The sequence below is a fragment of the Pygoscelis adeliae genome, unplaced genomic scaffold (assembly GCF_000699105.1).
Source record: "Pygoscelis adeliae isolate BGI_AS28 unplaced genomic scaffold, ASM69910v1 Scaffold815, whole genome shotgun sequence".
NCBI lineage: Eukaryota > Metazoa > Chordata > Aves > Sphenisciformes > Spheniscidae > Pygoscelis > Pygoscelis adeliae.
Window position 1 is genome coordinate 94,886 of NW_008824802.1, and position 11,373 is coordinate 106,258.

The following is an 11,373-nucleotide window of genomic DNA, read 5'->3' on the forward strand; positions in this document are numbered from 1 at the left end:
GTTTTTGGTGGGGCCCCCCCCCCCCCCGCAAGAGCGGGGCCTGGGGTTCCCCCTCTTTTTGGAGGGGGAAGAAACAAACCATGAAGGTGCAGCCAAGCAGTGGCCGTGGATGTCGACTTTCACGGGCGGTGAGCCAGCAGGACGCCGTGAAGTGGGGGGGTAACTCGGCAGCAGGCTGCAATTGCACCAGGTTAGGGGCAAAATAATAAGGGTGGCCTAACTGGTGTAGCGCGTCCAAACAAAAGCCTCCCCCTGTGCTTGAAAAGGGTGGAATTTAATAACTTTCCATGCTCCATATAAGAATCCCGTAGAAAAACATGGCCCGGTTGCTGTGGTCCTCCCCAGCTCTCTCCCGCGGGCTAGGAAACAGCTCTGTGCACCGTTTGCTTTGTATGTTTTCCCTTTACTTCCCCAGCACGGCTGCAGTAAGGGACTCATTTCCAGGGCTAGGCGAACAGTGAGTCATCGCTTGGCAAGGAAAATAAGTCCCGAAGACTCGGTGGTGATCCTTGCTGGACGGATCTGCTGGTAGCTCTGTTCTCAAGGGGTAGATCAACACCCTCTCCCCATCTCAGGAAGGCAGAGCGAGGCAGGCGTCTGAGGCTGACCCTTGATCGTTGAGAGGACTGTAACCAGCCTCTGCGGTGATTTTCATTGAAATTCAACCAAAATGTTGAAAAAGCTGCTTCCCCCCCTGCCTCAGCCCTTTGATCTTAACGTTAAATCTTGGAAACGTTAGTGGTGATTAGGAAAGTAAACATCGTCCCTTCCTGGAGGGAAGGCAGAAGTTTGTTCTGCTGAAGCGTTGTGCATTGCAGGGGTTAAGTTACATTTTGCTTTGGGGAGGAAAGGAAAGTCTCTCAAAGTTAATTAACTTAAGATGCTGATGCTAATGAATGGGCGTTCAAAGCTGGGGCTGGTGGGGGGGTTGATGGGAATCCCCTGTTGAATCGATGACATTAGGGCCTTAGGAGTGATTCTGCAATTATTACGCTGAAATGATGTTGAACATGAAGTTAATCCTGTTATCTCACAAATATTGAGCAAACTGCTTGCTCTGGGTAGCTCTGTAATGGGATTATACTAGTCAGTCTGGCACCCTCGACACTCCCTGTCTCAGGGCTTTTTCTTATTTTCCTGTTCAGGATAAAGTATTGATCAGTCTTCCCAGAGTTAATTTTGGGAGGTGGTGTCTGGGGCACTGTTTTCCAGTGGTGCTGGATTTTTTTGAAAAATGAGTTTGATAATGAGCACCCTGTTGCCTTACGAAGCCATTCATTCCTCCACAGCGAAGATCCCTTGAGCCTATCCCTAAATAAATGTTTAGGAAAAGAACTGAAGAACAAGGGCAAGTATAAAAGGAGACTTCCCTTCGTCATGCCTTCCTGGCATCAAGAATTTGCAGTTTAGTGAGTTCCTGTGCCGGAGACTGTTCCCGGGCCATCATATTTGCGGAGTATAATCGGTTCTGGTTTGAAAGCGTGATTTTGCATCCGTGATAGCGCGTAGCAATTGTTCTAAACAAAAGTAACTTTTAAAAGGGGTTTTTAAAAGGATTGTCTTGAGTTTATTTTTAAGCAGTCTGATAAATTGCAAGGTGACCAGTGTCAGGAAGACACAAGAACCAAAATGATCATGTAGGGAGGAGAGAGAAAAGCCCTAATGCATATTCAGTCACTTGCTGATGTTCATTGTAGACATGATTGCTTTCCCGTTGGGCCCGCAGACCTCCAAGTTTTAGTGGCCTGACTTTTATGCGGGGTTTGTCGTGAGCTGGAACAACGGCGTTGTTGCTGCCAGGTCAAGTTATGTCCTTGGTTGCAGCAGGGCAAAACGTAGTGACTTACGGTTCTGCAGTTGTGGGCAGAAATCAGACTACGGCGTATCGTGCGAGAGAGAGACCTACACCCTGGTGAGAATTCGAATTTGAGTTTCAAAGTCAGGGAAAACGTGTTTTTCTCTGCTCTGTAGCCAGAGGCTCAGTTAACAATGAAACAGGCATCTTTCTTTCAGCGTCACTAGAGTAAAGAAGTGATTTCTACAACACCCACTAAATGAGCAGAGGTTTTTGTGCCAAACCAGAAATTTCCATAAATATGGTAAAGTTCCATTAAGGGGTCAGTCAGCTTTTAGTTTCCAAGCTTTTATTTTTTTTTTTTAAGGCTGAACTGAATCTTTGTAAGAACGGCAGATTTTTTTGTATGAAGTTTTATTCTTTTCTACTCCCTTGACGAAGGTGAGACTTGCTTTGGAAGCTCCGAGGAGCTCCCTTACAGCAGAAACGGCTTCGGTGTTGCTAATGACTCATGTGTCCAGGCTGCCTCAAAGAAGGCAGGGAGAGGACGTGGGCTGGTGTAACCAAGGGGCCACCTAGAATTTTTGGACCTGCTGGGGTTTCAGTTTAAGTGCCCAGGGGTCAGCTAGCCCTGCTGTTGATAAGCTAATGGATTTAGATGGCGTCATTGCAGCCTGTAACTTCAGGGACCTTGGGGGAAGCCCTGGGACGGCATTCTTACAGCAAGGGAGCTAGCGCCTTCTGCAAGCTTGTTTAGATGGGAGTCTGGCACAAGAACAAACTCCCTGTTTCAAATCTAAAGTGCATGGAGAAATGGTTTAATGTTTATGCTTACACACCCTAAATTTTGTGCACCAATTCAAATGCTTGCTCTCATGTAGCCTTGCTGTAACTACAGCTTGAAGAATATGCTTACTGGAGCCATGGTTTTCAACTTTTCATTTGTGACCTTTGAACAGCGTCTGATAGGAGGTGCAGGCCCCTGTGAAGTTAATTCAAATGTGCCTGCTTTTCTCAGTGGCTTCTCTTTGGACCCCTTAAAGACAGTTCTTGCTCATTCTTCCTGCAAGTTGAATACCCCTGAACTTGACTTTTGGTGCTGCTTGGTCTTGCGTGCTGTGGATCTTGAGGCGGGAACTCTGGTCCATGCCACGGTGGGGAGTTTGTACTGATGCTTGCCTGTAAGATCTTTCTCCCTAATCAGCAGCGTTGACCTCTTTGAGCGTTGGGGAGCGTGCGTTGTAGCCTCATGGAGCCATGGGATGTAGTACGGAGCTCCGTGGCTGCCTAATCTCCGCCACATGATTCTTTGATCCGAGCCCCTATCTCAAGGGGGTTTAACATAGGTGTGAGGCTTACAAAGGCTGCCGTGGGCAGGAGCAAGGTGAATCACGCTGCTCTGTCTAGCCCGCTGACTTGGGGGGTTATCTGCATTGCAAGTGAAGGTAGGACTACAGCTCACATAAGGCTTCCTGGGTTGGCTGTAAGCTTATTAGGTTACATACTTGAAATAGTAGTGTGCTATAACTCTTATGCTGCAAAATTTGTCTGAGAAGGTGAGTAAATATTTGAGTAGCTCACCCTTGCAGAGCTCACGGCGGTTACAAGCAGGCGGCTGTTGGCATTCGAGCTGGCTGCTGCAAAGCCAGTCCTGATGGACTGCAGTGGTCATGCTGGGCTACAGTCAAACCTCTTTACTGGCAGAAGCAGTCCTGTTTTCAATTTAACCGTATTTCCTCTCGGTAGCGGTGCCTGCAACAATGCTCAGGGGCTGTCTGCAGCCCCACGTCCAGCTGTGCCAAGCGTGAGTAGACGGGAGCATTATTTGATAGTCTCGGAAAGGGTTTTCGCCCGCTGTTTTGGTATAGTGCTGCTTGTTCCTAAGCAAGGTCACTGCTGGTGCTCTGCAAATGGAGGAGCAAGAAAATTAGGTGAGGTTATGTGAAATGAGGATTCTGGGAACATGTGAAGGGTCGCATCTACAAGAGGGGGAACAACTGTGGGAGAAACAGCTTCTTACAAGGTTACAATTAGCTGTACCTCCTGAAATGTTGGTGTTATCTCATCTCTTGACATTTCCTTTAATTATATGAAATGGCCTTGACACTGTAAACAATTGCCATGGCATTGTCCCTGCAGCTTGGGTGAGTCAATGTGATGCATAAACAGCGTTTGGTTTGTGGGACCTGATCTGTATGTGTCTTGGGACGTAAGCTACCTGTTTGCAATTGTCACATCTGCTTTTTGTGCCATATTCTGGGATGGCGCTTAGCGCTGGTGTCTGTCACCATCTTGTTTTCACAAGAGCTCTTGGTGCTGGCAGAAAACACAGGAGCATCAGGGCAGGGACCGAGATTTCAAGAGGGGCCTAAGGGGGTTAGGTAGGGAGCCCACGTTTTGCTTTCAGCTCCTTTGGGCCTCCATAATTCTCCCCCCAGTGAGCCAGTTCAAAAGGGGTAAGGAAGGGGATGATTCACCACACAAAACCAAGCATTGCTTTAATCACGCTCGCAGCAACCCTGTACTCGGCATGTTTCAATCTTAAGCCTCGCCGCTGCTTGGAGACACCTTGGTGGTTGAGCAACAGTAAATATTTGGAGACTAGAGGTTGAGGTTCACTCACTGTCTTGCCGATGGCTCTTGTCTGGGTGTGACCTGTGGTCTGGATGTGCCACTGTTTAGGGTGGTCCACGGCAGATCTATGAAACATATTTGGCTAGATGAACTTCCTAAGCGTTATCTTGTTCCTTAAATAGAGAATAAAGCTTGTATCAACATGAATCACAAAGTTGATAAACTGGAATGGTTCCTCTTGGAGCTGTCTTCTCGTATTGGGCAAATATTTATCCACATTGTTTCAAAAGGCATATCTGTGCAATAGATGGAGGTCAAACCTGTAATTACCTGTTAGATTCACCCTGGTAGAAATGGCTTGTAAAAACACAGTACGCTTGAAAGGAAGCTTTTAAACCTGATGTTTGTGTGTGAATCTGAAGTCGTGGTTAAAAATTTCAAATTTTATGAGTTTCCAGTTGTATGGGTGCAAAAAGTAGTTTTCTTGCCAAATTTAAGTGCCTTAAGCCAAATCTATCTGCCATTCCTTTTAATTTCTAAACTGTGGCAGGGAATTTGGGTTTCTGTTCCAAATGCGTCTGCTTGAGATGATCAGAAGCTGAGATTGTGTGCCAAACTTGCCTTGCATTTTAATAAGGAGTTTCTAGCCTAGTCAATAATTAAAGCAGAGCAGGTGCGGTGGGGAAGTTGGGTGTTCCCCAAAAGCTCAACCAAGGCGCTTTTGTAAGTCTCCCTGGGCAGAGCCAAGTGAGTGAAGGATGGTAGGATGCCCTGGCACCGGCTGGCTTTGTGCAGTAATTTGGAAAAAATGTAACTTCAGACTGAGGAGCTCTAGGTGTTGAAGGATAATTTGGCTTATTGGTGTGGCGCGCCTGCAATGAGCCCTTTTGGGGTGGCAGAGGAAATACTAAAATGTTTTGCTGCAGTTTCGTCTTTGGATATGAAGAGCGAGTGCACTTGCTGAGATTTTTGTGAAATGTTAAAAAGAGGGAACAAGACTTTTACAGAGGAATCTTGCTGCCTTTCTTTTCGGCTAGCATGTGGGCAGAGAGGCTTTCAGCTCAAGACATAGTTTGTCATCTTGAAGGATCAGAGGTAGGAAGAGAAATTTGGGATCATGAGTCTTTTAATGAATCAGAGCAGGGATACTAGCCTGTGGACCTTGACCTATACATTGCAGACTAGCTTCTAGAGTTAAATATAGTGCTACCTCTGAGGGTTAATTTCAATTTAATCTTATTTTAGAGATTCCATTTTTACTGCTATTCTTGCTGTTAATTTGCAGTCTTCAGTGTAGTGCCTAACTGAGCTTGTCCCATCAGTTTTGTGGGTGGCGTAGGTGGACTTACCCCTTTGCCAGAGGACTTGGTTATTTTGAATAATATCTGTATAAAGCTGTAAAATCTTAGGTTTGTCCAGTGAGGTGGTTAACACAGACGAAGGATGTGACTGTCTAGCACGTCTGTACTGCAGCCGCTCGCTTAGGAAGAGCACTGTATACTTGTGCTGTGCCAGTCCTAAAAGCACGTGCCGGGTAGTGGTTTGAAAGGAGAGGGATATATTTTTGATTTGTGTTGAAGCTCTGCTAGTTTTGTCATTCTTTATCTCCAGCGTTTTGCAATGGAAAGCCTTAGGTGATGTTAGTTTGTAGGTTCTTTGAGTATCTTAGTTTTTGCTGAGGGAGAGAGTTACATAAGAGTTAAGCTAAATGCCATGCCTGATTTTTCCCTAAACAATGGAATAATTAATGTAATTTTCTTCTCCGTGTTTTTGCTTAATGTGTTCCTAATAATATAGCTGGAAGTGGCAGATGGGTATCCTGCCTCCGAGTGCTTCACTGTTGGGAATATGCTGATGCTTTGCTGATGCCTGATGCTTTGCTGGAATGTGTCCTATATCTGTGCTTCCTTTGGCTTCTGACCAGTGTTTCTTTCAATGCTGCTTCAAGGTGCTCCAAAAAGTAGTTTGTCAGCTTTGGAGGTTCCCTTGCCTCAAGATGGCATAGCCATGAATCACCGCGGTGATCAAGTTAGCCAAGATGTGACTGAATCTTTAATTTTGTCAGGATTACATTCCTTAGCATTCCCTCACTAGTAAACAAGAAAATATTTAGTGTATGTTGTAATTACAGTGAATGGTGAGGAGGCACTGAAGATGATACGTTTTCAGTACTGGCTAAAATACGCTCTCATTGAAAGTTGCACTTCCTCCGCCGGAAAACAAGGCTGGGGGATATTTTGGCCTTAAGCTCCTCTTGGCCCCAAGACCTACTATGCCATTTTAGCCTGGTCCTTGTCACAATTAAGCAATTCCTTGTGTTCCACGTACTTGCTGCGATCACGATGCTTTCCAGAAGCATGTCCTCAGCTTTATTTTCCCTTCCTAAACATGAGGCTGAACGTGCTGTTGGTCAGCTCGTTGGCAGAGGCTGCTGCTGAGCTCGGAGCGGTGTTCTTCCTCCAGCTGTGCTCCATCCCGGTCAACATCTGGGCTGCTGTAGGACGTGGGTTGCTCACCTTCCCCACCACCAGCACATACGTGGTGGCACCAAGACAGTTCCTGGTGTGCTAGATCTGCTGCCCCTTGCTTTCCGAGATTGAGCAGCCGCTATTCTATTGCCATGCTGACTAATTGGTGGGGACAAGGGGACTGGAATGCTCTGGGAAATAGGAGTTTCCCTCTTGGAAATGTCACAGGAAGCATGGAGGAAATCATGTGGTTTAGGAGCGGTTACCTCACTTTTCTGTCTCATCCGAACCAGCGCCCTTTCATCAAAGTATACAGAACCTGAACAATGCGATGCCAGCTGGCTAATAAATAAACCATTTTCCATTTCCACACCGGGTATCGGGCTGACTTTTAATGCCATGTGAGGAGAAAGGAAGAGCTGACGTTGTGTTGCCTCGTGACCTTTCAGATTGACTACCCGGCTTCCTACCCGCTTGCTTTCCCTTGGTCTGCTGTTAATAACTCTTCCACATGCTCTTTTTCGGAGCACAGCCCAGAAATGGTCATCTTTGTAGGTAGCCAGAGCTGTTACGTATATATAATAGATATTTTTTCATATTCTCCTTGTTCTGCCAAAACTGCTGAGGATTGCTAGCAAACAGATTGTGGTGAAACGCATCCAGAGTTGCGGTGCTGCCACTTTTTCTTCTCCCTGCCAACCCTCCTGGTAAGATGGTACCGTGGGCCTGTGTTGGTATTTCAGGTGGGTGCATCCCCAGCAAGGAGAGAGCCTCAAACATCCCGTAGCTACTGTTGACTCCTTTGCTGATGGGCTCTAAAGGAAGACGCCCAGTATCGCTGGTTTTAATAGACAGCTCCATCTGCATGGATGGCATCACGCAAGAGTCCTTTTTAGCGTTCCTGTGGCTGAATCATGGAACACCAATGTCTGAGTCACCGCAGACGAATGCGGTGTTTCACGTTGGTGTGAACTGAAATGTGAACAACAGTGTCTTTATTAGAGGAGCTAATATTTGTGCTCATTATGGGTTTCATTAGATTTTAAAGTGAAACAATCTAGAAGAGTTCCTTTGACAATGTACATAAACAGACTGTTAACATTTGAATGCCGGGTTTTTAGTGGGATGCTGGTCTGGATGGAGAGGAAATGAAACTTCAGAGGAAAGCGAGGTACCCCCCTTCTTGGGCGTTTATTGCCCGTAACTGGTCGTCATCTTGTTTTGTTTCAGCCATCTGATTTCTCTTGAAATCCTGTAAAATTTTCACGTAACTGGGATTTCTTGGTTACTACATTTTTAGAAGAAAATATTGAAGGGGGCTATCAGTTGTATCCCTTCTTGCTGTCCTGTAGAAAGCTCTTTGCTATTCCGAGCTCTTCCTTCTCATAAAGGTCGCTTGTCCTTGAGGAGTAAAGGCTTTACTCTGGTTTCTTCTGGTTGCTGCTATGTCAGATGGCCCTTCTGCATTATTATGGGTATTTTGGACATTTGTTACTTGTCCTTGCTTGAAATGTGGGTTTCCCTTATCCTAGATGTGCAGTTGGATGCGGGCTGAGGTTTTGTCTCCTTACTGCTGTTGGTAGAGCTGAAGCAACCTTACGAGACGGGGTGCTAAACCCCAAGCGTCGGCGCTCTGTGCTCTTCCTGTGCTGTCGGCAGGGAACTCGGGCAGGTTGCTTTGTCCCATATTTTTCCCCAGCTGTGAGACAAAGCACTGTGGATGCAAAGGGTTACTTAAGAGCACAGTAAGTACGGCTGCTCTTACGCTCTGTCCTTGGGCTAGAGTTGAGACTGGAACGTTTTTTTGCGTTGTGTCTGCTGGTGCAGAATTTGCACCTTTCTGTCCAGAGCTGGAAGTGAAGGATGGGCTGGCAGGTTTTTCTGGCCGGGAGTCCACCTTGAAAATAATGATTTTGGTGCTACTTTTGGTTTGGATTTCTGCTGTTCTCTGCATCTTGTCCATCCCTCTTCTGGTGGGGTTTTTGTTCTTTCTACCCCAAAGAGGAGAGAGTTGCAGCTGATACTCCTAAAGGATGTTTGAAGTCCGAACCCAGTTGCAGTTTGAAATGCAGATTTGTATCTCTTTGCTCCTTGAGCACCACAGTCCTGTGTTTCGGAAGCAAATATTAATGCTTCTGCTACAAACTTTATTACAAGTGCCTTTGCCAAATAGTCTTGTTATTCTCCTTGTGATGGTTCGTAAGGCCTGATCAATGATACAGAAATGTGAAAGTGCTTTATTGCATGATTGTCTTTTCACAGCCTGGTGAGTTACTGTGCGGCACCACAGCCTGAGTAACTGTCGTGCGTGCTCTTGGACTGCAGCCACTCTGAATTTAAATGCATTAGTTTAAATCGCTTTCATTGAAATTTAAGCTAATGTTTCATGTTTTACTAATGTAGAAATAAGGGGTCAGGCATATGATTGTGCTGCTGTGCTTTAACAACCTACCGTGTGTCATCTGTTCTGCAGCAGAGCTTTGTGCACTCTTAATTCACAGCAAATGCAATATAAAATGCAATGGCTTTAATCTCCTTGGAAGTCAGGCAAGTCTAGATGCGGTGTTTAGCATTCTGTAGCGTTCCCAGATGCAGGGATATTTTTTTCCAGACCTCCTTCCAAGCTGGACAGCTGATTTACAGACTTGGAGAAGTCTTCCAGCCTCTATCTCCGAACTTTGTGGGTCTCTGCCAGATGGCAGTGTATTTAAATGGCTTTAAAATGGCTTTTTCTTTGTTTCAAAGCAAAGAGTCTTAAATGAGGTGGAGCGTGCCTGTGAATCAGTATGTTAATTGCCCACAATGAAAATCAAAAGTACTTGGGAGACTGACTGCTGTGGCTGACCAGACAGAAACGCAGGCTCCTCTTCCGAGCACAGAGATGTCTGGTGGTGGGAGGCTGAGAAGAGCAACGCTTTCAGGCACGTCCCTATGTTCTGCGCGAGGGAGGAGAGTGCTATTTGCTCCTCCGCCTCCACGTGTCTGCTGATCCCTTGCTCCTCCACCTGCTCCTGCCGCCGTGCTCTTGCTGTCCATGGGGATGGTGGTCATCTGCTCAGCAGGCAGGGGTTAAGGATGAGCCGGGTGTTGGTGCAAGTGGAGAGGTGTCCTGCTTCCTCCCGTGTTTTTACAGCTGTGCTTCGGAAGAGAGGAATGGATTTGCAAGTTGTCCCATGGCATGTCTAGTATGTTAGTGGAGGAACCAAGAGCAACATCTTCCAGGTGTGTTGGTGGCTTAGGTGGAGTTATATTAGATTTCAGAGCTACCCCCTTCCCTTTTCTGGGGTGTGTTGGCTGCAAAACTGCCTCCCACTGCGCCATGCGGTTGTGAAGGGTGATCTCTGCTGCTCTGCAGCGGGCGTTTGCTTTGCGTGCCTGTTCTGACTAATGTGCAGCATTGATTGTTCCCAGCTGCGCCAGCCCAAATTGACAATCTTGGATTTTGTTGTTTCCCAGAATAGATAATTTTTACTACTGGGACTGCTGTAGTAGTGAGCTTGTCCTGAACTCTTCCTGGCTGCCTGAGTAACAAGTCAGCGATACTGAAGTACTGCGGCTGCTGGCCTGACAAGGACAGGGACCTTGAGGGCTGTGGCAAATCTTGGTGTGTTTAAAACTGCTTTTTCCTACAGCCCTTCCTACCGCGGAGAGAGCAAACCTGGATGTGTCAGATGGGTCCAAGTTCCTGATTAGTCGCTGGTGTGATGCTGCAGCAAATTCCCGTATGTTTTTGAAAATTGTTTTTCCTTTTCCCCTGAGTTAAGATTAAGCTTCTGGATGTTAAAGGTTTTCCCACTCCTCTGTGGTATGGTGCACAGGGGTTGGAAATGATCTGTGGGTTCACTGAAGTCCTAACACAAATTTTGATGAAAAAATTAAAGAATCCAAGTGGACATATTTAAACTCTGGAGATCTTTGTTGTTGTGGTGCAAATGTTGAGGGGGATATTTGTTACTTTAACCATCAAGATGTGACACATGATTAAAAAATAAACTCTTCCTTGTTAAATTTAAATTTTCCTTTGTTAAATTTAAATTAAAAGAGAAGACACGCTCCCTGCTCCTACCTTCTTCTTTGGTAACTTTGGTGGAGAGAGGAATTGCTATGGAATTGTATTTTTATTATACGTCTGGCTAGATGCATATCAGCTCAGGCACTCTTTTTGAAATTCCCTTTACCGTCAGGATAGTGCAGCTCCTACAGCAGTTAGAGTACCATGCTTTCTCATTCATCACTGCCTTGGTTTTGTATTTTGCAGGCTCAGGTACTCTATTACCTCTTTGATCTCATTTGGGGAGGTGAAACCACTCCATGCATTGGCGTGCGTGGTTTCTCCAAGCCCTTCCTTGAGCAAAACACCCTGGTCTCCCTCTCTCCCCGCTCCCAGCTTCTCTCTCTTCTCCCTAAACTTGATGCGAGGAAGGAGCGAGGGGTGTTGATGATTTGGATTATGCAGCTAAGTGGCTGGAGCATGGCTGGCTGTCTCCTCCCCTTCCTGAGCTTCGGCCCTAGCCAGCTCGGCGCTGGAATGACAGG

At 46.2% G+C, this 11,373-nt stretch overlaps 1 protein-coding gene across 1 annotated transcript in view; it reads left to right on the forward strand.

Annotated features, from left to right (window-relative positions):
- The window catches only part of PHACTR4 (phosphatase and actin regulator 4), a 67,612-nt gene that overhangs the window by 32,757 nt on the left and 23,482 nt on the right, over positions 1-11,373 (forward strand). The window lies entirely within an intron of this gene.